We start from the raw sequence: 27287 nt of genomic DNA, 5'->3' as shown, positions 1-27287 counted from the left end.
CTGCACATAGAGACCAGTGTTGTTAGTCCAGGTCAGAAGATGACTTGTTGGAATGAAAATGAGCTTGTAGTTTGTCTGCTTTAATAATGTGACTGGAAAAAGGTGTTGGACTTCAAATATGTCCATTTCTGTCACACTTCACCTTTAAAAGTGAAGCCATGTGGTTCCTGGAAGGAAAAACACGACTTTTTCAAGTCTTTGTCCTGTTTTTATGAGAAATGTTCGACTTTAATGTGAAACATTCAGAGTTTTTTCTCTTGTTGTGTTTGTTTGAAGCTGCTTCCTGTTGGCTTCAGCTGTTTGGAGTTTCCATTTTCTAAACTTCTACATTCTGAACCTTCTTCAGCTCTGAACAGATGATGAAACACTGAATGATTTCAAGCACTTTGTCTAATAAACTTACATCTTTCATTCTTTATACAGATTGGACAGCTGTGGTTTGTCAGAGATCAGCTGTGATTATCTGGCAGCAGCACTGAAGTCCAACCCCTCCCATCTGAGACAGCTGGACCTGAGCTTCAACTACAACCTGCAGGATCCAGGAGTGAAGCATCTGTGTGGTTTCCTGGAGAGTCCAGGATGTAAACTTGAAACTCTGAGGTCAGTCAGCATGTTTTAGTTGTGCTGAGATGAATATGATGTGAAAGCTGTGCTGACACTAAACTGCAGACATCAGGCTGATATTATACTGATCCACACTGAGGATCTTCATGGTAAAGTCTGTTTTCTTCTTCTCTGGTTTAGTCCATTGACTGCAGCAGAACAATGTTCACATTTCAAACAGTGATGCTCAACGTATGGCCCGCGGCCCACACGCGGCCTGCCCACCTTTCCTGATTCAGAGAGAGGGGACCCTGATTAACTGTGTAGCTTCTTCCTCACAGTTCTAAGTATCAGACACAACAATGAATAATCCACAGCTGACTGTCTTTAGCAGGTCAAAGGTCACGGCACACAGCAGACAGTCAGAAATATTCTAACTCTGATCATTTATCAGTTGTGACACTGTGAGACTTGATCAGAGGTGTGATCATCACAGCAGAGGCCTTTGTGTCAAAGTCACTGAGGATCAAACAGAAACACATGAAGCAGATTTTCCTCTTCTGGCTTTTTATAGCAGATAACCTTCAAAATATTCTGCAGTCGATCAAAAACTGAAGCAAACCATGAAGCAACATGTGAACATGAGCTGATGCTGCTGAAGTGAAGCAAAGTTACAGAGGTTTGATTACAGACACAGCTGAGAGTTTGTAATCTGTCATCATTTTAAAAAGTTTCCATGGAACAGCAGAAATGAGGCTTTACTGTCAGAGGCCGACAGCACTGAACACAACAGCAGACTGGTGGCTAATAAACAGTGAATGATGCAGAAACAGATGTTTGAAGCTGTTCTTGGAGTACACTGAGAGAGAGAGAGCTGTGCAGGCAGGAACAGCCAAAGTCAGAGAGAATTCATGAGCATATTGATCAAACGTGAAGCAGAGTTTGGATCTTCTTTTGCTGCTGCTTCACTCAGTTTTGGTTGGAGACAGATGAAACCTGCAGCTTCAGGATCTGTGAGCTGTCCACTTTCAGCCCCGACGGCGTGTCCGTGTACGTGCCGTCGAGTGAACGATCCACGCTCTGTGTTTCCATCTTTGTGTGTTTAGCTGCTCTCATTTACTGTTTTATCTGTTTGCTGCTTGTTGAAATAGTTTGTGAGCTTTAACCTGAGATTCTGGCAAAATACATTTATATTAAACATCGATTCAGGATTGAATGAATCAACATCGTTTTATTCAAATTAAAACCATTTAAATGGGAACATGAATTTTTTACAGCCGCCTCTAATGCTGGGTAATGTCAGCTGGTCCATGTGCAGCTGGCTGTGAGGCTCAGGGAGCGTCTACAAAGTGCAACACTGAAAGAACATCATCCATAAATATTGAGTAAGAACTGGACTCTCATACAGCGAGACTCAAATGCCTTTAAACATCAGCTTATCCTGCTGATCCAAGTCCAACACTGAGTTTGTAAAAAGATGTTTGTCAATCATTTTGTTTGGTTTCTGAGGAAAAAGATTCAATAAGTTGCTGCTAATACACAACATTTCATCATATTTCCTCATAACCCTCTTTTGTCTGACCATTTGATCCCATTTGAATTTGCAATAAAGGATCCACAGAGTTTGGTGACAATAATGACAGTAGATGTTTGTGTGAAAGTGCTGGAAGCAAATGAGTGTGTGATGTTCGTTCAGTGTTGCACTTTGTAGACGCTCCCTGAGCACTGGTCTCACAGCCAGCTGCACATAGAGACCAGTGTTGTTAGTCCAGGTCAGAAGATGACTTGTTGGAATGAAAATGAGCTTGTAGTTTGTCTGCTTTAATAATGTGACTGGAAAAAGGTGTTGGACTTCAAATATGTCCATTTCTGTCACACTTCACCTTTAAAAGTGAAGCCATGTGGTTCCTGGAAGGAAAAACACGACTTTTTCAAGTCTTTGTCCTGTTTTTATGAGAAATGTTCGACTTTAATGTGAAACATTCAGAGTTTTTTCTCTTGTTGTGTTTGTTTGAAGCTGCTTCCTGTTGGCTTCAGCTGTTTGGAGTTTCCATTTTCTAAACTTCTACATTCTGAACCTTCTTCAGCTCTGAACAGATGATGAAACACTGAATGATTTCAAGCACTTTGTCTAATAAACTTACATCTTTCATTCTTTATACAGATTGAGGAGCTGTGGTTTGTCAGAGATCAGCTGTGATTATCTGGCAGCAGCACTGAAGTCCAACCCCTCCCATCTGAGACAGCTGGACCTGAGTAATGACTTCTTGTCTTCGACTAAGAACAACAACAACCTGCAGGATCCAGGAGTGAAGCATCTGTGTGGTTTCCTGGAGAGTCCAGGATGTAAACTTGAAACTCTGAGGTCAGTCAGCATGTTTTAGTTGTGCTGAGATGAATATGATGTGAAAGTTGTGCTGACACTAAACTGCAGACATCAGGCTGATATTATACTGATCCACACTGAGGATCTTCATGGTAAAGTCTGTTTTCTTCTTCTCTGGTTTAGTCCATTGACTGCAGCAGAACAATGTTCACATTTCAAACCTTCAAAGAAGAAGAAAAATCCTCCACTGGAAAATTCACTGTGAAACTCTCAAACTCTTCATTGCACCTTAAAGTCTGTGTGACACTGAAATCCAAAGCAAAATGTGCGTTTGCTTTACAGACAGCAGTCCAACACAAACATACACACATCATCCAAAACACAGTCCAACATCCAAATCTCCTCCACTGCCAGCATGAATGATGGGAAAGAGAAGGAGGAACACTCTGGCATTCAGGGTTAGAATGAGTTTCATCAAGCAGACTGTGAAGATCAAAGCTGCATTAGAAAGCTTACATGAATGAATGAGTGGACAGAAGTGGACAGAGATCATCTGAAGCACTTCAAAGGCTTTAAATCATCACATTTCTCTTTATTCTTTATCAACTCTGTTAGTTTCTCTCAGTTTTCTGTGGAATGAAGCTAACAGCAGGCTAATAAGATGCTGACCAATAGGTTTCTATTAAAGGTTGTAATTTGTATATGAAAAAGTGCTTTGGCTCAGCAGGGATCAGCTTACAGGTAGAATACAGCTGCTGGATGGGATTAGCATGTCATAGCTATCTACCAAACTGCTAACTGGGGGATTTCAGGCCATCTATGGATCATTTTTGCTAACTGTTTATTCAGCTTAGGCTCACAGGGCTGCAGCCTGTGCCCTAGCTGTCATAGGGCAAGAGGCGTGGTCCACCTGCACAGGTGAGCAGTCCATCACAGGGCCAACAGAGAGCGACAGAGAAGCACTCCCTCACATCCACACCTACAGCCAATGTAGAAGCACCAATGAACCTAAGCAGCATTTCATTGGACTGTGGGAGAACATCCAACCTCCACAGAAAGGCCCAGCTGACCAACAAGCTTCAACCTACAACCTTCTTGCTCTAAGGCACTAGTGCTAACCACTTTTGCCCATTTCAGCCCAAATCCTGCATCTTCCTGTTTCTGACTCCAGGCCAGCTCCACTAACACTTTCTCATCAGACACTGCCACCTAGTGGAGGAAGTCTTAGTTCCATTTGAAGCTTCAGATTACAGTTAGTTCCTTTACAAAGAGGTGGAGGTGGTGGGGCCACAGCACCATCATCACTGAGTGCCATAGGACACTTAACCTTTGTTTCCATATGCTGGGAACTTCCTGTTGTTCCAAGGAGGACTGGAAAATGTGTGAAAATCTCCCAGTCAGTTCCTCACAGCACACTTCAATCATTTCCCTCCCACAGCATCAGGACCAGGGCTTTTTCTCTCTTTGGTCCCACTAAGAGATTTCCACACAAACACCTCATCAGTGGGACTCTCAGAGCTACCAGCCCTTTGCTACAATCACAAAGCTCTTCATTGAAATCAATGATATCAAAGCTGGAATCAAATGAGTCCAAGTCTTCTGCTGATTCAGCATCACATTCATCTTTGCTCCTTGTTCTGCATCCCCACCATGGACTTCATTCCTTTCCAAGCCAGCCTTGAGTGTCCTTTATTCAGCTCATCCTCTACTTTACTTTTACACCTGATTTTAGCTGCTTTATCTCTCTTTCAACAGGTTTCTGTGCCTCAATCTTTTTCTTATCTCCCTCATAACAAGACAGCTTCTTCTGCCTGAGAACATGTTGGAGTGATTTACTAATCCAGGGCTGCTTATTGGGGAAAATACTTCCTGTTTCCAAAGTAATCCCCATTTTTCCCAGAAAGAAATGTCAGTAGAAATCGATGATCTAAGTGAGAACATGAGCCTTTAAAAAGTCCCAGTGGGTGCAGTCAAAGCAGTCCCTCAGTCCCAGTATAGAGTCTTTGGTCCAGACTGGAACAGCTGTGTGCCCAGTTTGAGCTCTCTTCAGTGCTGTGACCTGACAGACCCAGAGGGGCCATCACATCACATTTAGAAGCTCCCCTGATGGAGCCACAACACATGTCCAATACTTAGTCTGTCTTGTTGGACCAACTGGAAGAAATGATTCAAGGACTTAGTCACAGAACAGAGATTCAAATCTCCAAAATCCAACTGGCTGCATCAGGACATATAGTCTGAAACTCTGCACAGTTTCCTGTTTGAAGCTGCTTCCTGTTGGCTTCAGCTGTTTGGAGTTTCCATTTTCTAAACTTCTACATTCTGAACCTTCTTCAGCTCTGAACAGATGATGAAACACTGAATGATTTCAAGCACTTTGTCTAATAAACTTACATCTTTCATTCTTTATACAGATTGTGGGACTGTGGTTTGTCAAAGATCAGCTGTGATTATCTGGCAGCAGCACTGAAGTCCAACCCCTCCCATCTGAGAGAGCTGGACCTGAGATACAACTACAACCTGAAGGATCCAGATGTGAAGCAGCTGTCTGATCTTCAGCAGAGTCCAGACTACAGACTGGAGACTCTGAGGTCAGTAGAGTGATGGAGTGAGTGGGTGGTGCTGTCAGCAGTATTGTACTAAACACAGTCAGTATGAAACAAAGATCCAGTGTTTCCTGTAAAGCTGCAGCTTCTCAGTGAAGCTGTGAGAGGAGAACGGTGACAGGCTTCAGGATTGGACACAAACACTTCCTGTTTCTCACCTTTATGGTCACCATAGTAACGGCTGACACGCTCTGATCAAACACTGTCAACAGCCAATCAGCTCTCTGAACAAAGCAGCACGCAGACCAATGACTGCATTGATTTCCAAGTTTAAAGCAGTGAAGAACACAGTCTGTAGGTGAGGAAGAATTTAGTGAGAGCAGATGTTTGGATGGAATTCCTCCAGTTAACAGCTGGAACCGTCCATCTGGATTGTTGGGCTTGTTGTTGGGGTTCCTACAGAGCTCAGAGTGGACACACCAAGGTTCTTCTAATGAATGAAAGTCCAAACTCAAACTAGGAGGGAAAAACATTTTCAGCAACTTCAATAAAAATCCAAAGATTAGAAAAAGTGAAGCAACAATGAGTCCTAGTACAGTCCCAGCACTGACGTCCCTGCTGCTCTTTATACTGGATGTGCTGCATCACTGATTGACAGCTGATGAAGAGTCTCTGGAAACACTCGTTTATCTCCTCTGCTCTTCCTCCTTCTCTCTGCAGGTGGTGATGATGGTAAACAGGACGGTGTGTGTGCTGAGAGAGGAGCAGCTGTGTCCTGATGATCCAGAGAGGTTGAAGCAGCAGCAGCTTGTGTGTAGAGACGCTCTGACTGGGCCATGTTACTGGGAGGTGGAGAGGAGAGCTTCATCCAGCAGTGACTGACAGAGGAATGAAGTGCAGATGACTGTCAGTGCTGCAGAGTGAACTGCTCTGAGAACAGCTCCACTGTCAGACACAATGTAGAGTCCAGCATCAGCCCTGTGTGTCCCTCTGGATCTGACAGAGGATCATCAGTGTATCTGGACTGCTCTGCTGCTGCTCTGTCCTTCTACAGTCTCTGCACAGTCTCTGTCTCACTCTGGAAAGATTTTACAACTTGTTGTAATTACAGAACGTTAATATAATATTCAAACATGTGATCTTCTCTTTATTTCTGAATCTTTACCAAATAAAGAAAAACCAAACTAACAAACAGAAGCTGTCGTGTCCTTTTTCACCACATCTGTGAATCTTTTCTGTGTTTTTCCTCTTTTCCTCCTTCCTGCAGCTCCATCTTCATCATTCTGTGTCCAGTATATGTGAACACGTCCAAAGCATCTGAGCCTCATGTTACCCGTTTGTGTGAGTTACGCCTGTCGTTGTGTTGTGGTGTATAAATAAGGGGCAGGAGACAGCGCTGGATCTCTGAGTTCTTTACTCTCAATTTCTGCAACATCTGCAATATCTAGAAATGCAAACCTGTGAGCTGTGTGTGTTGTGCGTCTGCTCGGCCACCTCTCCTCCGGCCATGCTGGAAGCAGCTGTGCGTTTGACAGTTTTATCGACTCGACAATAATCGAACAAATTAAATGTTCAAAAATATCAACTTAAGCACTTCAAAGTCAACAAAAAGCTTAAAACAATGAAATAATATTTCACTGACAAAACAACAGCTCATAAGAACGATACACAAAATAATACAGAAACAAACAAATAAAAGTTATTAACCAGGATCCATGTTTTTGTCACAAACACTGAATCAGCTGATTCACTCTTTATGTTTCTGAGTTTGTTTTGTGATTATAGTTCTGGTTTCTGTTTCTGTGTCTTCACTGTGTCCCACGTCTCCTTACTTTGGACTCTGTGTTATATTTCCTGTTTTACTTTGACAGTCCTGTGTTACTGTTTCCTGTCTCGTGTGTGTAATTGGTCCCAGCTGTGTTTCCCTCCTGTCTCCCGTTCCCTGATTACTAAACTGCGTCCACGCCGCCGGCGCTCCTCTCCACAGCTGGATTCCAGGATTTCAGAGCATCCAGCTGTGGTGAGTGATGGAGACACTTTCTCTGCTCCCTCAGTAATCAGGACAGTTTATTGAACATCAGAGGACATAAAGGACTGTTTTTCACCTGCCCGTTCTGAACCTGGACATTAAAGACTGCTGGCTTCAAGGACATTAATCCCAGTGTCAGCCAGCCAATAACAGCCTGTGTTTTTCAGCTCTTTAGGAGTCAGAAATGAGAAAGACACAGACTGCTAACCGCTCCCTGCAGGAAATAAGCTCCTCCTCTTCCTGTCCTGTATATGAGTGATTCTGACATGAGACACAATGAGTTTCCTGTTTATTGTGACTTAAAGCGAGCAGCAAAGACACTAAACTGTGTGTTTCCAGCTGAAGCTGCTTTTTGTGTTGCTCCCACAATCCTGTCTAAAACAGTCAGTGAGGAAAACTCAATGTGACTTCAGAGTGACAGAGGTAAGCGACTCATGTTGTAACTGACGTCAGACGCGGAAATTTTGGCGTAAAATTAAAGCGAATGGTAGTTTAGAATTGAACAAATTCCTTTAAGCTTCAGTATTACCAAATACACTTATCAATAGTCTTCTAACTAACAATATTTGTCTAAATCATCTCCAACACCCTGGAGAACAACAGGGAGAGTTTAGAGGCTCTCCAAGATTACACTGATCAGTGCTTCCAGGATCTTGTGATGAAGAAGGCTCAGAGTGCAAAACCTTCATCAAAACCCACCTGAAGCTGCTGGAGGACACGGTGAAGAACATCGCCTTTGATAGAGTGCATCGCATCGGCCCCATGCGGGCTGCGACCAGGAGACCACGTCCTACTGTGGCCAAGTTCGGCCACTTCAAACAAAAGGAACAGGTGAAAAGTCTCCGTGTCCATCGGTGTTTCTCCACGTCTCTCTTCCTTCTTCGTGTCATCTCTGTGTTTCCCTGCTGCCCTCATGTTTTCTGCTTTGTCTGTTAGTTCTTCCCAGTTTAGGTTGATGTTCGCTTCTTCCCTCACCTTTGTTATTTTCACTGTAAATAAATCTCCACTCGCATCTCCACCGCCGTCTGCATCTTGGTCCTCATTCACTCCACCACACGACTGCTGCCCCAGCCGTGACAACTTTTGATGTTTCCTCTACATTTACCTTTAAAAATTATTTACTTTGCCTTGTTTGGTATCATTTGGTATCAGATGGCCGACTTCTAAATGGCCACCATGGTCACCACCCAACTTGAGGAGTTTGCCCCCTCACATATACTAATGTGCCACAAACAGGACTTTAACATCACCAACCATTCCTATGTTATTACGGTGTATCCATATAACTGGCCCACCCTGTACAGTTATGCTTTCATGTTGACATACTGTATTAACACAATTCAGGGAGGATTCTAGGATCAGAGCTTCGGGGGGCTGAGCACCCAGAGAGCTGCCCAGCCAGCCAAGATACACTTTACTCGTCACAATGAGACTTCTTCACCGTCTCTGTCCCTGCATCCTCCCTGTCCTCATCGTCTGTTGTCTTCATCTCCTTTATCAGTCATCATAATTTTACCGTCTCTGTGCAAGTCTGCAAATTTCTTTATTAAATCAAAAGATTCTTAAATCCATCAAGTCTCTCTGTGCCTGGGTCCTCGTCACAAAACATGACATCACTGTTTTGTACTTTTTAACAATTTAATCCCACATTTGTGAAAGAAAAGCAAAACACTTTTTTGAAAAGTCTGTAACAAAACCATCAATTCTGATCAAGGTTATTTAAATGCTGCCAAAGAAGAATGGATTGGAATAAAAAAAATACATATCCTAACCTTAATTACTGGAGGAGAATAATGAATGATGCTCATAGTGAGTAAGAAGTAAACTGAGTGCATATTTTGGACAGAGATTCACTTTTAATGTGTTTGTATAATATAATACAGATGCATAAAAACACTCCTGAAACAGAATAAATTATTACAAATAAATTATTACAAAATATTAAAAAATATTATGGATACTTTTGTTGTTAAAATGTTACCTCTCAACCAAGTTCTGCCTTTTATATTTTTAGTAGTGTGTCACACAAACAGCAAATATTGTCAAAAAAAAGTAAGTAAGTGCTGAAGCACCCCAAAAATGAACCAAAGCACCCCAAAAATGAACCAAAGCACCCCAAAAATGAACCAAAGCACCCCAAAAATGGGCTAAAATCGCCCCTGTTAACAAATAATAGCCCAACAGTCACTTTTATGCTTACTGTAGCTGTTAGCTAAAAACACTAATTTAGCCTAGTTTGCCCTGAATTCAGCTTTGACAGACATGATCGACTGTTTCCAGTAGAATTCCTCGTTGTCATCTTGTTCCCTCTCAGAGCCCCGTATGCTTGCAGAGACCCCTACAGTAGGGAAATGTGCCAAAGAACGTCCAAAACATTGCATTTTAGGTTTATTTATGCCTTACACACAATCCCAACTCTTTAGCTAACTTAACAACTTTGGCTAAAGTCTGTAGTTAGTCTTACTCGTTTGTACAACATTTCTGGATCGCCACTGTTTGAAATGATATGACATATGACTCTCACTGAAACAGCAAACTTTGTAGAAAACACAACACTTCTGATTCTCTATCTAGCTGTTTGCTCACAGCTGTAGATTACATTATAAGTGGTTGTTCACTCTTGTCAATAATTACATTTCTAAATTCTATTTGTGCAGTTACATGTAAACAAAGTCCAATATTGTATCTAAATGATTGTGTTATGGTGGGACAGTTTCCAAATTTGTTGTATTATTGCACTAGGTATGACTGTGCAAGAGTTATCTTATCTTCCTTGCTTGCACCACACTCTTTGCAGAAATGGTGCACAGCAGCACTGCATCATGTTATTGTGTTGTATAATATACCAGAACTAATACAAAGCAATATCCATGTACACTATAGGTCCATGCCAATGTGCCCAAATGGGACCTCCATAAATGGTAAGGGGCGCAAAGGCACTTTAAGACCAGTGGGCACACCGTCGGTGCACATCCGCTCGGATGCTTTTTTCTATTCATTTATTTCCCTGTTTATTTATCGATGCACAAAAGCAATTATCTCAGAGACACCATCCTCTTAACGGAGACTCAAATCAGGAACCTGCAGATTATTAGTCAGCAGCTTTAACTTCCTGTCTTTGTCTCACTAAACCTTCCACGTGGAAACTTGAGCTGCCCACTCAAGCACAGTAGGCTTTAACTGGCTCTGCTCAAGTCACTTCAGTATCTGAGAAACTGTCTCGATGCATGCCAAAGAACACTTTGACAATACGCTTGTGTTGAGTCAAATCCACCACAAGCATATTCTATGGCAGTTTAATTCCACTCCACATAAAAATAGTCACGTATTATTTCCCCCCACCACACTTCCTGCCAGTAGCTGGTGCCCCCACCCACAGTGCATTAGTGGTTCTCTGTGTTTAGTGGCTCACTCTGGGCGGCTGCTCGGTGGGGCCCGGCCCCCTGGCTCTGTTGGGCCTGTGCTGCGGGTGGGGTGCCCTCAGGTCTCGGCCCTCTGGGCCCATTTACTGCTCAGTAACATTTAATATCTATTATTTACTACTACTTACTAGCCTACTTACTGCATATTATTGGTTGTTGCTGTGGGTTCCCCACTGTGTTGGTTTTTCCTTGTGTTTTTCAGCAGATGATGAAATAGATTTTCAGTATTTTTTCTCTCTTCCTCTCCATCTATTTCTCTTCTTCTCTATTTTTCCCTCTTCTTCTGTTAACTTTCTCCCCAGCTTATCTTTTTTCTTCCTTCCTGACCCCCGTTCTGATTCTAGTGACTCAAAATAAAATAAAATCAGAATCAAATTCTAATAAAATATGACTATCAAGTGGACCAGTATAGCAAAAACCATAATGGTGGCAGAGGCCACAGAGCCAAGTGGCAGGATTTTCAACGTTCAAACCAGATAAAAAACAGAAATTAAATGGTGTTAAAAGCCATGAATTAAGGCAATTCATTCACAACATAATTACAAGTTTTACTGGACGTTAATATTTTTCTCTTTTTTCAGTGCAAAACAAACTAACAGTACACATGATGCTGGCAAGTTAAAATGTCAGTGTCTTTTATAGATAGCATGTCTAGCATCATAGTTTTATAGATCACGTAGTCAGGGTAAAAACTCCATCTCTGATTGTTATTGTACATGACTGTGACATGCAGTGGCCTCAGCATCATGATGAAGACGACCGGAGGAGATAGTTTGGTAGACATCGATGTTTTGCCGATGAAGGCTCATGTAGCGGTCCTCTTTGTCCTAAACAACAATTTACACTGTCATTTACATTTAATTAAAGGGCAGCTTAAAAACAGACATAATGCACTGCAGCCTCGGCACAATTAAGTGTAAAACAGAACTATGGAAAACTCACAAACATCTGGCGAGTTTCAGATCCTGTTAAGTTAGTTAGACCTGATCTGTTTTCTCTGTTAGGATAAAAACATCAGAGGTCATGGGGTGAAAAATAGCTCAAAAACAAGACTAGCTATGTCTACAACTAATGTGTGGTGTTTTAAAAGAACCTATGAGATACTTTGAACACCACAGTGGCTGCTGTATGCAGTAATGTGCTCAAGTGATTTCAAAGGGTCATTTCATGAGTTTAAGTGCGTCAGTAAAAGTTTTCACCTGCGAGGATTTCTCCTCAGGCTGTAACCACAGGTTATCACAGCCACACTGATGAGTGAAGCAGCAGCAGAAATGATGGGAACTGTAGCCATGAACTTCATGCCAGAAGAATCTCCATCGTCTGTTGAATGTTGCCACACACACACAAAAACTTCATTTTGAAAACATGAAAAGTCACGAAATTTGCATTAGCCTGTTATATTAAAGTGGAAAACATGTTTATCTTTTCATTACATTAGAGTTACAATTGCATCATTCAAACATTTCACTGATGAAATAACACCAAAGTTGTGATTGGAGCACAGTTTTATAATGAAATTTTAAAAAAAATTAGCCAGAAGAAGAGCTTAAAAACATTCCAGATGTTCATCTCCTGACTGAAACCTTTCATTAATCCGCTGCAGGCGGGAATGACGACCTCAAACCATGTATGACAGAAAAGAAAGTGTTAACGCAGTTCCAAACATCCACCTTGAATCTGCGGTGTGGGTATAAATAGAAAATGTTTTTACCTCTCACAGTCACACTGAGATGGAGAACATACAATCCACCACGAAATACACACTCACAGGTGTAGTTCCCACTGTCTTCAGATGTTAAGTTGAGCAGGTGGAGAAACACAGTCTCATTTTCTTTGATCAGTGTGAACCTGGAGTCACAGCCATGAATAAAGCCTCGGTCGTAACGATAGAGCAGACGACACTGTTCTCCTCGGCTCCTCTCTGTGCTGATCTCACACAGTATCATCACAGTAATATTCAGAGTTGTTTTGCTGCATATTTGAGTGGAATCGGGTTTCTTTCCAATTGTCTTCACAAGAGTCTCTATAAATTGTTCCAGTTAAAATGAAACAAAATCGGGATTATAGTTTCTATATATTTGTTGTTGTGGGAAAATCAATCACATATATTATTTCACTAACCTAACTAAAGCTTTCTTCTTAAACACCTGGCTTTACAGCTTTTCTTTTTTAATTATATATATTTACCTTCACTGCTAAAAACCACAAGCAGAAGCAGGAGAAAGCAGAGTTTCCGTGCAGTCATGCTGGTGAGGAAGTAACTGTGGCTGACAGTGTGAGGTAGACTATAGTGAAAGCAGGAAGACTTGCACCCTCCTTATTTCACCTCTTGTGTCTACACTGAAACTTTTACTATGTCTAAAATAGAAGTGCATAAAAGTGGAAGGACAGTAGAAGGTAAACCACCAACATTGTTTAAGCCAGACTGATCTCTCTGTTTATCTGGATGGACATTGTGTTCAAATTATGATGAGATGTTTGTTCAAAAACAAAACTAGTCTGATACAAAGAGTCATGTTTGCCACAGTTTATTGTGTTTGTATTGTATTAAATCTGAGAGCCTGAGTTGGAGTATTATGACTGAATGGTCTCCATTACTGGGAAACAACTATCCAGTGTGAAAAGATGGACGTTTATTATAATATATGAATATTATTATATTAGTATGTCACCTAAAGTTTTATATACTTTAAAATGTTTCATAGAGCTTTATTATCCACTCCCACAGTTCCTGTGCTTCTTGCTGAGCGTGTCTTGTTGTCGTGTTGATGGTTCACTGAGATGATAGTCTGGTAGGAATCACTCGATGGCTGCTGAAGGTTTGTATAGGGCTGATCTGGCTCATCGTCATCCTTTAGAAAAGTGAAATATTTTAGGTATTAATCAAGTTCAACCCGGTCTACCCACACACTCTATTGATCTTTAAATCTCTCCATCTGTTGCCTGGATTATTTAATGTTTCTGCTCATTTCTGTAAGAGCTTCTTCACAAAATAAAGGACACTGAAGTTGGCACTAATAGTATTATAACACTAATCTGTAATTATCTATATAAGTAGTTAACATCCTAAAACATAAATGTACATGTTTTACCAAGTCTGCCAGAGCTCATATTATATTTTTACATGCTGTAGTGCCATTTTTGGGAGCATTTCAAGTTGATATACATCAATACAACCATTATAGCCCAAATTCTAATAATATGTCTGCATTAAGTGCACAGTAATTACATAAATTGCAAAAAAATGCAATAAACTACCAAAAAATTGAAAATCGTTTTTGTTTTTGAACATATATTTCTAGTTAGAGAAATTTAAGAGGCTTATCTCTCAAAACTGTAAATACAAAATAGTTGCACAAAATAGTTTCCCACCACAGGAAATTTATTTTGAGTGTCTTCATAGTTTTATTTCTGAAATACACCAATTTTTATATAATGCAGGAAAAACAAAAATAAATATTATAATGCAAAATTAATCATCAAAATAAACTATTTCCAGCAGTGCAATATGAGTTCTAAGCATCCCAGAAATGACACAGAAAGTCATAAAGTCAAACATAACTTTTAAAAACACCAGTATAGGCTCATAAGGCCCTGATGGTAAAAAACTACATTTCTGCAAACTTTTAACTAGCTGCTGTAGATCGTAGCAATAAATTGCTCACCAAACCGTTGGGATTTTCAGGTACAGACACTCCAGATGTTCCTGACCTTAAGCAGCCACGTTGATAAGAAAGGATGTCAGCATTAGTGTAACACTATTCACATTCAAACAGAGAAAAATCAAGTAAGAACATCTACATTTATATTATCTTCTCTCTTAATAATGATAATTATTTTTGGAAGGATAAAAAGTGTTCATTCTAGACATGATGTTTAACATACACCGAATTCTCATTTATTGAAATGTGATGTTTCCGTTTACTTTCTCTACATCTATATCATCTTTGAATTACTGCAGCAAAAATAGTCTCACCCATTACTTTTCCTCCAGTAGATAAATCCCACGATAACTCCAGTTATAAAGATGATCACAACACCGGGCAGATAAACGGAAAAAGATTTGTCTGCTGAAGTGTGGGCCTCGTTTGTGTCTAAATCATTGAAAAGATGCATTTGTCAGTAAAATCATTTACTTTCATTTCCTGGAAATCAAAACACAAATCAAACACAGTTTACGTCTACTGAAACTCTGAGTGAAGTAATGAAACCCCAGTTTTATAACCACAGAGCTTTAAATATTGTCACTGTGCTCTTTTCTTTTGTCTTCTTCTTCTTCTTTTGCATCTTTTCTGAATATTACTATGAACTGAAATTGGTCCAACTGCTTATATACATTCACTGGCCACTTTATGAGGTATACTTGTTCAGGGTGTAACACAAATATTTCAGTGTTCATTTCATTTGTCAATCACATGTCAGCTTCATCTTCCTGGTTAAATAAAGGTTAATAAAATAATAAAATGTCAGCAAATCAATGCTCAAACAGAGCAACATGGCACATGTTACTGGTCCCAGTGCTTCACAAACTGCTGATCTGCTGGGATTTTCACACACAATCATCTCTGTTCACAGACAATGGTCTGAAAAATAGAAAATATCCAGTGAGCTGTGATTCTCTGGGTAAAAATGCTGTTTACACATCAAACCTTGAGGCAGAGCGGACCACACTGGATATCACTGCTGTCCTCTAACAACAGCAAGCTGAGGCTACAGTTTGCAAGTCTGGACAACAGAAGACTAAAAAAACGATGCCTTGCCCGATGAGTTGATTTCTAACAGTTCAGACTGCTGGTGGTGTAATGCTCTGTGGGGGATTTTCTTTGCAAACTTTGGACCCTGTAGTAACCACTGAGCATCATTTAAACACCACAGCCTGCCTGAAGGTTGTTGCTGACCACATTCATGTCTTTATGCCCAAAAAATACCCATCGTCTGATGGCTGCTTCCAGCAGGATACCACACCATGTCACGGCGCTCAAATCATGTACGGCCTGCGCAGTCACCAGATCTCAATCCAGCAGAGCACCTTTGGGATGTGGTGGAACGGAAAGTTTGCTTCAAGTAAGAGCAGCTGACGAATCTGCAGCAACTGTGTGATGATGTAATTTCAATATGTCTTGAGAATCTTTGAGGAATGTTTTTAGCGCCTTGTTGTGCCACAAAAAATGAAGACATGTTTGATGGCTGAAGGTGGTCCAACTCGGTTCAAAGATGTACCTAATAAATGAGTCAGTGAGAGTATTTAAACTGCTGTAAGTGAAAATAAGAAGAAAAGAAATGAACAAATTACAAGAATAAAAAACACATAAGCAGGTCAATACAATGCTAACACAGTGCTGAATAACTGTGTCAGATAAAGAAACCAAAATGCATTTACCTTCCACAGTGACACTGATATGGACAATATATGTCCCTTCAGTGTTTGTACACTCACAGGTGAAGTTCCCACTATCAGCTGGTGTTAAACTGGTCAGCTCCAGAAAGGCAGTCTGATTTTCTTTTGTTATTGAGAACCTGGGGTCACATTCCTGAGTAACGTTCTCTCCGTGTCGATACAGCAGATGACACTCTCCTCCTGTGTCCCTCTGTCTTTTGATCTTACAGATAATCAAAACAATAGTAGTCTGACTTTCCTTGTTGCAAATCCAAGTGACATCGTGTTCTCTCCTGACTGTCTTCACAACAGTCTCTGTAAACAGGGACAGCAAAATACGGTAAATACAAGATTCAGCCTGTGTCAGAGAGGACTTTAGTTTCTATATTTTGTGAATGTTAAACCATCTTTTTAATCCCATAATAATGTGTTTAGTTTAAACTAAAAGCAAGGAGGTTATAAATTTAAAAATATTAATAATGCATAATGAAAATAGTTTCCTTGTATTACCTTCAGCATCATGGGACACAGCTAGTGGTAACAGCAAAATCAAGCAAAGTTTTGATACGTCCATGCTTGTTAACATGTCTATGAGCCACCGACAGTGAAGAGGAAGATGTGCGGAAAGAAACAAGCTGAAGCTCTCCTGGCTAAGCAGACGTCAGACTGTTGCCCTTCACGGGGCAAGTGTGAAATGATGTAAAAAGGAAGTGTACTGACAGGACTTTCATATTAAAAGCCTGTAAAGTTGAAACACTGTGCGAGCTCCCACACAAAAAGAAAACAAGCTAATTTTTCTTTATCACAGAGGAATTATTACACTGCTAACTGTCATGTTCGCTGAAACTGAAGGATGGATAATATTGTAAAAGTAACAACAAAACTACCATTTATCATAACATTATAAGCATTTTAAACTAAAATAGCGTGTGTTATGGTTCAAAATATTGGGGATGGAGACAAGAGGAAAAACCACAATAACAACACTGGTCCGGTCGGGTTGAGTCAAACGATGATTTTAATGATCACACGCGTGGGAGATGGACACTGATGCAGACAGCCTCAGATCTCAAAATGGTGGAGCATTGCTCAAACTCTTATAGCCTCTGGTGCCTCCACCTTATCATAAAAAGCCTAAACATTCACATGCTTTCTCTCACACAGCGCCTAAGCTACGACCTTGGCTCCCCGTCTATCTGCTCCTGCTGAGATGGGGCAGAAAACTCCAGTATATTCTGTTCTCTTCTAATCAGACAAATAAGACAATTACTTTCTGCGAACAGTATTTCTTATAACTCAGCAGTATAATGCATCATAAAACAATATCATTCATTCACAACAAGTCAGCAGTTTAATGTCATGCAAATCAGTTTAACTAATGCAATAGTTATCAGCTTCTTCTAATTCAGGAGAATAATGCCAACTAAAACTACATAATAATTCACCATCTTTAATTAGGGGTCTAACATGGCATAAAATAATATTATAATCTAATAATTCCCCCTGATGAGCTCATTAGAATAATGAGCTCACCAACACCCCATAATCCAGTGTGGCTGGGTTCATCTCTTCTCACTCCTGAGGTCCTTTGTCCCCCTGAGGGGCGAACCATATGTGGGATGACCTCTGTGTTTGCGCAGTTCAGATGCAAGACAAACTATTATTCCAACAATAGCAGGTACAGATGACACTCCCCAGGTCTCCCACAGCTTTATTTGGTGCTACCTTATACCCTCCAGATGTACTCAGACTAGAACCTCTGTCCAAGGAGCTTTTAGCCTTTTATGTTATTGCTGCAGCTACCAGTGTCGTCCAGTTGGGTGATCCTCTGCTCTTCATTCTTCAACCTCAGGGGTTAGACAACCCTTCAGTCGTGGCACAGATCAGGGGATTATTCTGCCCCGATTTCAAACAACGATCTGTGTATCCTCCAGAAAAAGGAACAGGAAGGTGTCCCCCTTTTTGCCCAAGAGCCTCTCGAACTTCGTTGGTCTGGTGTTCCCGGATTTCCGCCAACCCCTTCATGGTTATTGCTGTGTTTATGGGATCCATCCTTTTGTGGTGACTAGCTGGAGCCCAAACGCCATGACCCTTGGACCCAGTTGGTGTCTTGGCAGTCACTGTGTCTGTCTCTGCTGCGGAGGATCCTCGTATATCTGTGACCTCGTCTGGTGTCTGTTCCTTTCTCTGTAAGAGACAGAAAACCAAAACACCTCTCTTCCTAACCCTAATAATCTAATGTTGTTATCTACTGACCTTCTAGTGATTCAGAATTGGTTTAAAAACATTCAGAATGTTCCAGGGACTTATTCTAATCATATCCTATGTGTGTGTAAGCGTGTTTGCATTTAGCCCTCTGCACTCAAAGTCAATACCTGCAATATATCAGTCCGGACCATCACGCCGAACGAAGCTTATGACCTTCAAAAGACCAAGTGCCAACTCGTTATAAGCACATTTGCAAGGTGTGTCTGAACATTATTGAAACCACTCTTTTTAACAAAAGACAAAGAAATTAACAAATCTTCTAAACGCTATTCAGTTCATTTCAATGATTGATGCTTACACATGGAAATAATGATTTATGCTTCTTACTGATTCTCTACAAAAGACCGGAAACTTCTCGGGCCGCTATTAGCTTAAGTTTTACCATTCCTAAGGTATTAAAGACACAAATGAAGTTATAAAATGTTCAAATAATCCTTGTTTGATGTTAAAGCTCAACTTCCCCCCCCCTTTTTTCTTTTTGACACATCCCCATGTGTCAAATCAACGGAGCTAGAACATTAAAAGAAAAGGTTAGGCAGCTACAAGGTTTCCCAGATCGTTAAGGTGATCTGCGTGTAATGTTCTGACTCAGGTATTTAATATTTTAATAAATGTCGTTTAATTAACTGCCACTATTTAAACTAAACTTAAAGACATAATTGAAGAAAAGATCACAAAAAATAACATGATATCAGTGTTTTGTAAGCGCGTGCGGCCTTCTATGCTCGAAGCCTTTTCCCTCAATAGATCAGTCAGACATTCGCGCTGACTGTAGCTTTTAACCCTTATTAACTTGAGCACAACTCCACAATGAGCAACAAGTTGCAATATGTATAAAAATGATCATGGTTACACCTGCAATGAAAAATTATATCATTATCCTAACACCTGTAAATAGAAGATTCATCAGAGGTTATAACCATCACAGGAACACAGATGTTAGTATAAGGTCAAAAGCTTCAATAAATGATCATCGATGCAATACTTGTTGCATGATTCTCATACAATAATAATGCTGATATTAAAATAACAGTAAAACACCCCCTTTTATCCCGTTTCGCTTGACCCATAAACGTTTATAAATGCCTCTTTTAAATGTTATTTCCCCCTGTTCTCCCCTTCCTGACCACAGCAGGGGGATCTTAGTTTTGAATCAGCCATGAATCCAGCTCACCTGATTCATCAGTGAGCTCCACCATCACTGGCGTCTGACAGGGTGGCGCTGCATATTCTTCCTTTAATGTCACTATTTTCAACCTGTTAATTAGAGTGCTTAAACCTGAAGTCGACTACGTCCACAACAAGTCAATACAGCTGTAAATGTGGCCAATTATCAATCTATTACCAATCAATAACAACAGATAACTTCTATTTTATGCATGCTTTTAATCAACCACTCACCCAGAGGATCTCCAATCCCAGGAAATTCCTTCTCCTCAGTCAATGAGTCTGTCCTCCTTCCATGCCCTGGTAACTGGTCCATCCAGAGCCATATGATCTCAAATATACATAAAACAAGCCAAACCACACCTTGGTCACACCAACTCTCTTCCGCCCCGAAGATGTCCAATGCCATCCTAGTATGGACTGAAAGTGGCTTTAACGCTGACTGTCCTGACAATCCATCTTATAACATTTCCTGGTCAGATCTGCCAATCTCCGCCCCAGGGTTTTAACTATTTTGCAATTTTCATTAGTTTCTATGTTTTTTCTAGTTTTGCCTCCAGATTTTCAATTTTTTTTTTACCAGTTGGAATCAGTTTTTACCAATTCTTTGCTAGTTTAGTCTAGTTTTTATTTTCCTGAAAATCCTTAGTTTCAGTTTAGTTTTAGTTGTGTTTTGCAAAAATTAAGTGTAACAAAATCTCAGTTCCATCATATCAATCATGCTCTTCTGGTTATCCTTGGGTGTTGAGACTAATAACTATTAACTCTTGCCGCACCGAGTGGTCCTAATTTTGGTTGAAGTGAATTGATAACCTTTTTGAAGGCGATTGTTTCACACATTTATTTAGATGTCCCAGTCCTGTTATCTCGGGATACATCACGCTGCCTTATCTGGGGTTAGCTGTTTTCGGGGGATGCGGGTTGAGTGGGGGAGCTCTTCAAGGTAAGCTAGGTTAACCTTCTTGTGTGAGCTTTTCAAGTGCACTTTAAGGTTTGTGGGATTTTTCGTGTCATAAATGTCCCTCATAACCCCCTGATGGCCCAGTAATTCATTTTTGCGCACTGTAGTACACATTTAGTTTTTGCTTGTAGCTCTCATACTCTACTTGCCACTCCTCTAAGTCCTGATGTTTCTTAGCGAGGACAACAGTACCTTTAAAATTATATCACATGTGTGGGGGTGTGGCCTTGCCAATTGTTTTTCCCACCTTTTCAAAATGGCTGACGTGCCCACAAGCACATTTTATGGAAGAAAGAAAGGTAAGCTTGATATTTACATTTAAAATGTTTTGTTAAACTCAGATTTTTATTAATTTTCAAAGAATAAACATCTAGTAAATGATTTGAGGGGTCTTTAAGAATTAGGCTCATTTAGTTTCACGGAGAACATGACAAAATATGGTTCACTCCACTTGCCTGAAATGGTTAACAGTCCAAGGCATTTCAGTTGTAGAATGGGTGCAACAGTAAAACATATGTGAGATGTGGGAAGTGCCAAATGTTCCTTTGTGTCTCCAAATAAAAATAAAAATCACAGTACTTCCTCAGATATCATAAATGAATTGACTTTTGTGAAATAGAAAGCCCAGTGCAATCACTTATTCCTGAACCAATGGCTTACAGCTAGTGAAGTGTCAGTGACTTCTAAGTTGATCCCTGATCTACATTTTTATGATATTGTTATATAAATAAGTTTTAATATCCTGCTTACAAAAATTTCAGTGGAACATGTAATCTTCTTAAATAGCTCTTGAATGTTGTTAGTTTCACATTCGTGATCAATGAACTCCCCTTGTGCACTGTAGTGCACATGTTGTAAAATTTAAATAAAATTAGTTAAAAACAATTTTGTTTTTGTAATGTGTTTATTTTACCGTCCCAGCACTTGATTTATCTTAAAAAGAAAAAAGAAAAAGAAAAAAATGAAAATACTTTTCCCTTTTTTCTTTCCCTGGGTCTCAGGAGGACATTGTGTCTCTCTCCACTACAAGACTCTTGCTATATCTAAAAAACAGTCATATTCAAAGTAATCCTAAATTGGACTCTGGCGCTTTCTCCCGACTTTTCCTGACATGATTCTGCGCGTGGACGGAGCAGCAACACAGACGACTCGACTAACGTACTGCCTTGACTTTACTATTGCAGGGCACGCACACATCAATGCAACTAAACACATTTTGCTATAAATCTAGTTAATTTTAGTTAGTTTTGTGAACATTCAGTACAGTTTTAGTTAGTTTTCCTTTTTGTTTTGATTTTATTACCGTTAACGCAAATTTTTCCACTTCTAGTTTTCGTTATTTCATTTGTTGTCTTTAATAATAATAATCTTCTCTGCACCCTGGAATAAACATAATCAATATGATCAACATTTTGCTGCGTATCAATTCACCTTTTTGATTCAAATGCTCCAGCCTTATGTGGTTTGTGACATGTGTTGATCTAAACCTCCACTCTGTCTCTAAATGTTTGAAGAATTTTTCAAGTTCGGGGTCAAATTTTGAGAATTTGACCATAAGTGAAAGTTATGGCGTTATCACCCCCTTTGGGGATTACCTTTTCCAGTTTTGATGATATTCCTCCCCATTCTCTATTTTTTGCAAGTACCCCTCTTCGGTGGCGAGAAACTGTTGGTGTGATCAAGCGGGTGCTGTAAAAACAAAAGCTCAGGACAGAACAGTCACCAGTCATGTACTTCATTCAAAATTAACAAATATCAAGCTTCATATTGATCCTCTGAGTGTAATGGTACATTTTAATTTGCACTTCTCAAAACTGAAAACAATATTCTCTTTATTTTACTCTTGTTCTTGTGCAGCACCACCCCTCAGCACATGCCCCTGTTATTTTATCTTACTTTTAAATTGTTGACTACTTCAAGAAAGCGCCCAAAAGACGGGGACCAGTGTTTATCATTACATATCTCCATTTTGAGTGTGGCTGTCTATCATTCCCCTGTTATTCATAGACCTCGGTGGAGGTTTTTTTTTTTTTTTTTTTACCTCTATAAAAATTAATTGACTCTTTACAGTGACCCACTATGGTTAATAATAACATGTTCAGTCATGAGTGGAATCAAACCTTTTCTTCACTTTAGCATTTAACATTCCCCACCATATAATATGATACATTAATCGAAACACAGCTACTAAAACACAATTTTCTTAATGCAAACATCAGTAACTCAAAATTAGCAACCAAAGGGTTAAGCCTGCAGTTCACACTCCTGTGAAGCTACAGCTCTTTAGTCTCTGTCATCCTTCTGTTCTTGCAAAAACAAAACATCCACCCTTCTTTTACAGGCTGGGTGAATTGTCTGTGGACATTCAATAATCCTAAAGTCGGCACCGTTTTTGTCTCAATATCAAGTCAGTTAAAACTTTTAGTCGTCAGTCCGTCACAGTCCAGTCACATGCATACATCCACACACATTCATACCAGATATTGCTGATAATGGAGTCTCACGCGCAACCTATTCGAGCCTCCATCACCAGCAAGATGACGTCATCATTTTAAAGGAAACAGTTCCTTGTTTGTTTGTTTTTCTTTTTTGGACTGGATCGACTCGCTGCAATCCTTTTAGGCTCAGGACTTCTCATGTGATCAATGTCCCATATAAGTGAATTTCTCCCAAGCCCATTATAATCATGGAGAAAAATACTTTGCGACTGTTTTCAGTAAGAATATTTTATAGCGCTTTAAAGTTCAATCTCTCAGGCCTGGATTAAAGAGCTGATTTGTTAAATCAGGAACTCACAAGATACCAAAATATCACCACCGGTGGATCACACCTCTCTGATGTTCTTATTTCAGTGCACTGTAACAAAAGCAAAAACAAACGTAACCAATAAAACACTCATATAATAACAGATACTGGGGCCCATTACAAACATGTCCAAAGATCAAACCCTCTTTCTCTATGTTAGAGAAAGAGAACAATCCAAACCTCACTGATAGAATCAACCTAGTGTCAAACAAAACCCAAAAATCAACCAAAACTTCACACACTATATTGTGTAGGCATACAGGTACCGTAACTCCTTTTTGCACTGACAAATACATGTTGGATTGACTTAATTCAATAGTGGACACTGGTTGCACACAAATGTTTTGCTTTGGCAGAAACTTAAACAACTGAGTCAAATCAACACAACCTTTTCATATTCTCTCCGAAATAAAACTCACACCGTTAATTCATCATTTTCACTCTGTACCACTGCTCCTTATCAGGCTGTGTGAAGCACAGTAAACAATTCAGTGGAGGCCTTGAGCCATAAACAGACATCACGCACAGACATTGTTTTCACAACCAAACTACTTTAGACCTTGTCCCCTAAATCTACACAGATGCCCTCTGTGTGGCATGAAATGCATTTAACCAATAAACAATCAATGGCTTCTTGTTGTTGTAACCGACTCCATATTTGGATGTTTGTGTGCAGCATTTGTTAGTAAAGCATTCTTCATTGCAACAGCGTGTGTGTATCACTCTTTATTGCACAAGCTTGTAAATGTGTGTGTGTGGATCACTCCTCAGTGAGTTGAATCAGCATTTCGATTTTTTTTTTTTGCACGTGTGTGTGTCATTTCTCACTCAATCAACGAGTGCATATGTTCATATGTGTGTTTCTCTTCATTCTGAGTCAATGCATGTAGATGTGTGTGTTTGTGTGGGTGTTTGTGTTCATCACTTTCCTGTTCTGGTGTTCTGGGTAAACCACGGCCTGAAGCATGCCCTGGGGTCCTGCCCTCCTCCTTTTCAGTCTGTTTGCATCCGTTGGTGCTGCTGCTCAAAGTTCTGTCCATACTGGTTCTGGCCCCAATTGAGGCAGTGCTTTTCTCCAGTGTCCTGCAACTTCTCCCTGTTCCACTCCTCCTTAACTTGACCCTTTTTCTTCTGTAGCTCCTTCAGGGCTTGCTCCTGCTGTTGGAGCTTCTTCGTCAGGTTTGGCGACCTCCTGCTCCAGCAAGCTCCGGCCTGATTCCAAGTCCTGTGTCTGGGACTCCAAGCCTGATGGGTTCGATTATCAGCCAGCTCCTCCTGAGCCATGGTCAGTTTCTGCTCTGATGCCTTGAGCTCTTACTGAGGGCAGAAACCTCAGAATCTTTTCCGTCCACTTCAGATTGAAGTCCATCGATGTTTTCCTTGCTTTGCTCCACGGCCTTTTGCGGCTCTGCTGTTCGGCTCTTCTCAGAGGTCAGCTCCTGGCCAAGCCCCGACACCTGTGCCTTCAGCTTATTTTCTCCTGGTGTTTTGTCCATTCTGAGGTGCCTCCTGACCTCAGTTACTCCTCCTGTCTCTGGCACGCCCTTTTTGCTGCCCGACGATCATTGTTGGTCCGTCACTGTCCTGCACAGTTTTAATGCAGAGTGGTTAAGGTCAGCATTGTTTTGCTCGGCCTCACTTTTCATCTGGGCTTAATGGGCGTCTCATCACAGCTCTGTCAGCTGAAGCTGTCTTTTTCCATATGGCAAGAGTGTGAAGAGTGTGTGAGAGGGGTGTGTCCGATCAGGCACAATGCTGGTGGCTTTGCGAATGCCTCGTTTTCCAAATCCAGATGTTTATTTGTCACGTACACAGCAACAGAGAGAACAGTCTGTTGTTGGGATGGCTGAGGTCCTTCACGATCTTCCTGGTCTTGGTCCAGCACCGCCTGCTGTAGATTGAGTGCAGGTCAGGGTGCTCAGAGCGGATGGTGCGCTCAGCTGATTGCACAACCCTCTGTAGAGCTTGTCTGTCCGGCATGGTGCTGTTCCCGAACCAGACAGTGATACAGCTGCTCAGGATGCTCTCGATAGTTCCTCTATAGAAGGTGGTCAGAATCGGTGGTGGGAGCCGGGCCTTTCTCAGTCTTCTCAGAAAGAAGAGACGCTGACGGAAATCTCCCCGTGTAGTGAAACGGGCCTTGGATTTAACGCTCTCCGTCTCCGCTGCATGAGATCGTTTTCCTGCAGCACTGTTGACATTTTCAAGTTGTTGTTGTGGGTCCAGCTGCTTTAGCATTTGGTCAGGGTCACATCAAAGATGGTAGAGGAGAGAGCAAAGATGGTAGGGGGGAGAGCAGGAGTCCAGGGTCAGCTTCGGCTTTCAGGGCCGACAAAGCAGCCTGTAATCAAGCATAAAGAGAAAAAACAAAACAAAAACAAAACAAAAACAGATGAACAGGAAAATGATGTTATTTTGGCTGCGTTATTCAGAGAGGGGAGAAACAACGGGACCAGGCCCTGTGTCAGCCTTCTCTCCCCCTTTTTTTGTTTTTTCTCACCATATAATCCACTCATGACCCACCAAGCTGACAGGACATCACAGGTACATGTTAAAATTCTTAAGATCGTGTTTAAAAGCACAAAAATTGGAATTTTCTTTCATCTGGTAATCACTTGTATTAATCAATCAGCAGAAAACATGTCACAATTTGACTTTTCTAACCAGTAAATTTGTCGTGTTATCACTGGTTGGTCAGACCAGTGCCTTTTTTTTTTTTTGAAGTTAAGTTGTTGTCCTGCAACCCAGAGAGTTTATTTGTTAGTAGTGGATAAACTTTATTATTTAACGGCGGGTGTATGTTAAGTTTCACTGCTTTAAACTTGCTGGAAAATCTTCACGTGTTCATGAGTGTAAGCTGTTTCTTCATTGCGTGTATGTGCGTTTGTAGGTGGGCTAATTTAACGTTTTTTCCTCAAACAAGGCATTTCTCTAACATGTGCCTCTCTCTCACATTACTCTGCTTGTGTGTGTTTTTGTTTCACCTTTTGTTGTGATGCTCCGGAAGCCTTCCCAACCTCCACAAGTCTGTTGGCCCCAATTTTATGTGTTAAAGCTTCTCTTAATTTCTCCTTTAATTCTCTGCTAGCTGCTGTCTTTTCCACAGCTGCTGATTCTTGCTGAGTGTGGTTTCCATTACTATAATTTGCTTCGGCCGCTGTGCTTGTGGGGGCAGTTGGTCCAGGCCCGTAGCCACCTGTATCAACACACTGAGAGATTTATTTAATATCATTTTCCTCACAATCTTACTCTGCCGGCTGACGTCTTAATCATGCTCGATTTGTCTCTTCTATATCAAAACCCAGCCGAACATCAAACATTCAGCGTAGTCATTCAAAACCTTATCTGTAGTATTATAATCAGCAAAATCAGCGTTTTAATTACAGGCATGTATCATTATTTGCAAATCATAATTATAAAACTCAAAAACACGCTAAACAGCAACAAAAGTCCTCTGTGCGCTCCACAGCTCATTTGCATGTTCACACACAGTCTAAAAATAGCTCGCAGCGCTGCAGTGCGCTGTCGTCACACACAGGGTCACACAAAGCTCAGACAAAACTCTTTTATTTTATATTACAAAGACGTCTTATATTTACAATCACTGACAGGCCTGACAGATTCAGCGCCTAACAATTTCGACAAATTTAAGTTAACGGGTCCAACCGAAGAAAGTCCAACTTTTTTGTAATCAATCAAACAGTATCTGTTACTTCTGGAACAGTTTCTGACCTAATTTCTAAAGAGCACCTACACAATTTCGACAAATTTAACCATAACGGGTCCAACCGAAGAAAGTCCAACTTTTTTGTAATCAATTAACCAGTATCAGACTCTAACTTT

Source organism: Diplotaxodon limnothrissa, unplaced genomic scaffold (assembly GCF_057381915.1).
Source record: "Diplotaxodon limnothrissa isolate DT_005_m unplaced genomic scaffold, D_limnothrissa_male_GT1.1 unmapped_scaffold_1, whole genome shotgun sequence".
In the NCBI taxonomy this organism is placed as follows: domain Eukaryota; kingdom Metazoa; phylum Chordata; class Actinopteri; order Cichliformes; family Cichlidae; genus Diplotaxodon; species Diplotaxodon limnothrissa.
This window is presented reverse-complemented; position numbering follows the sequence as displayed.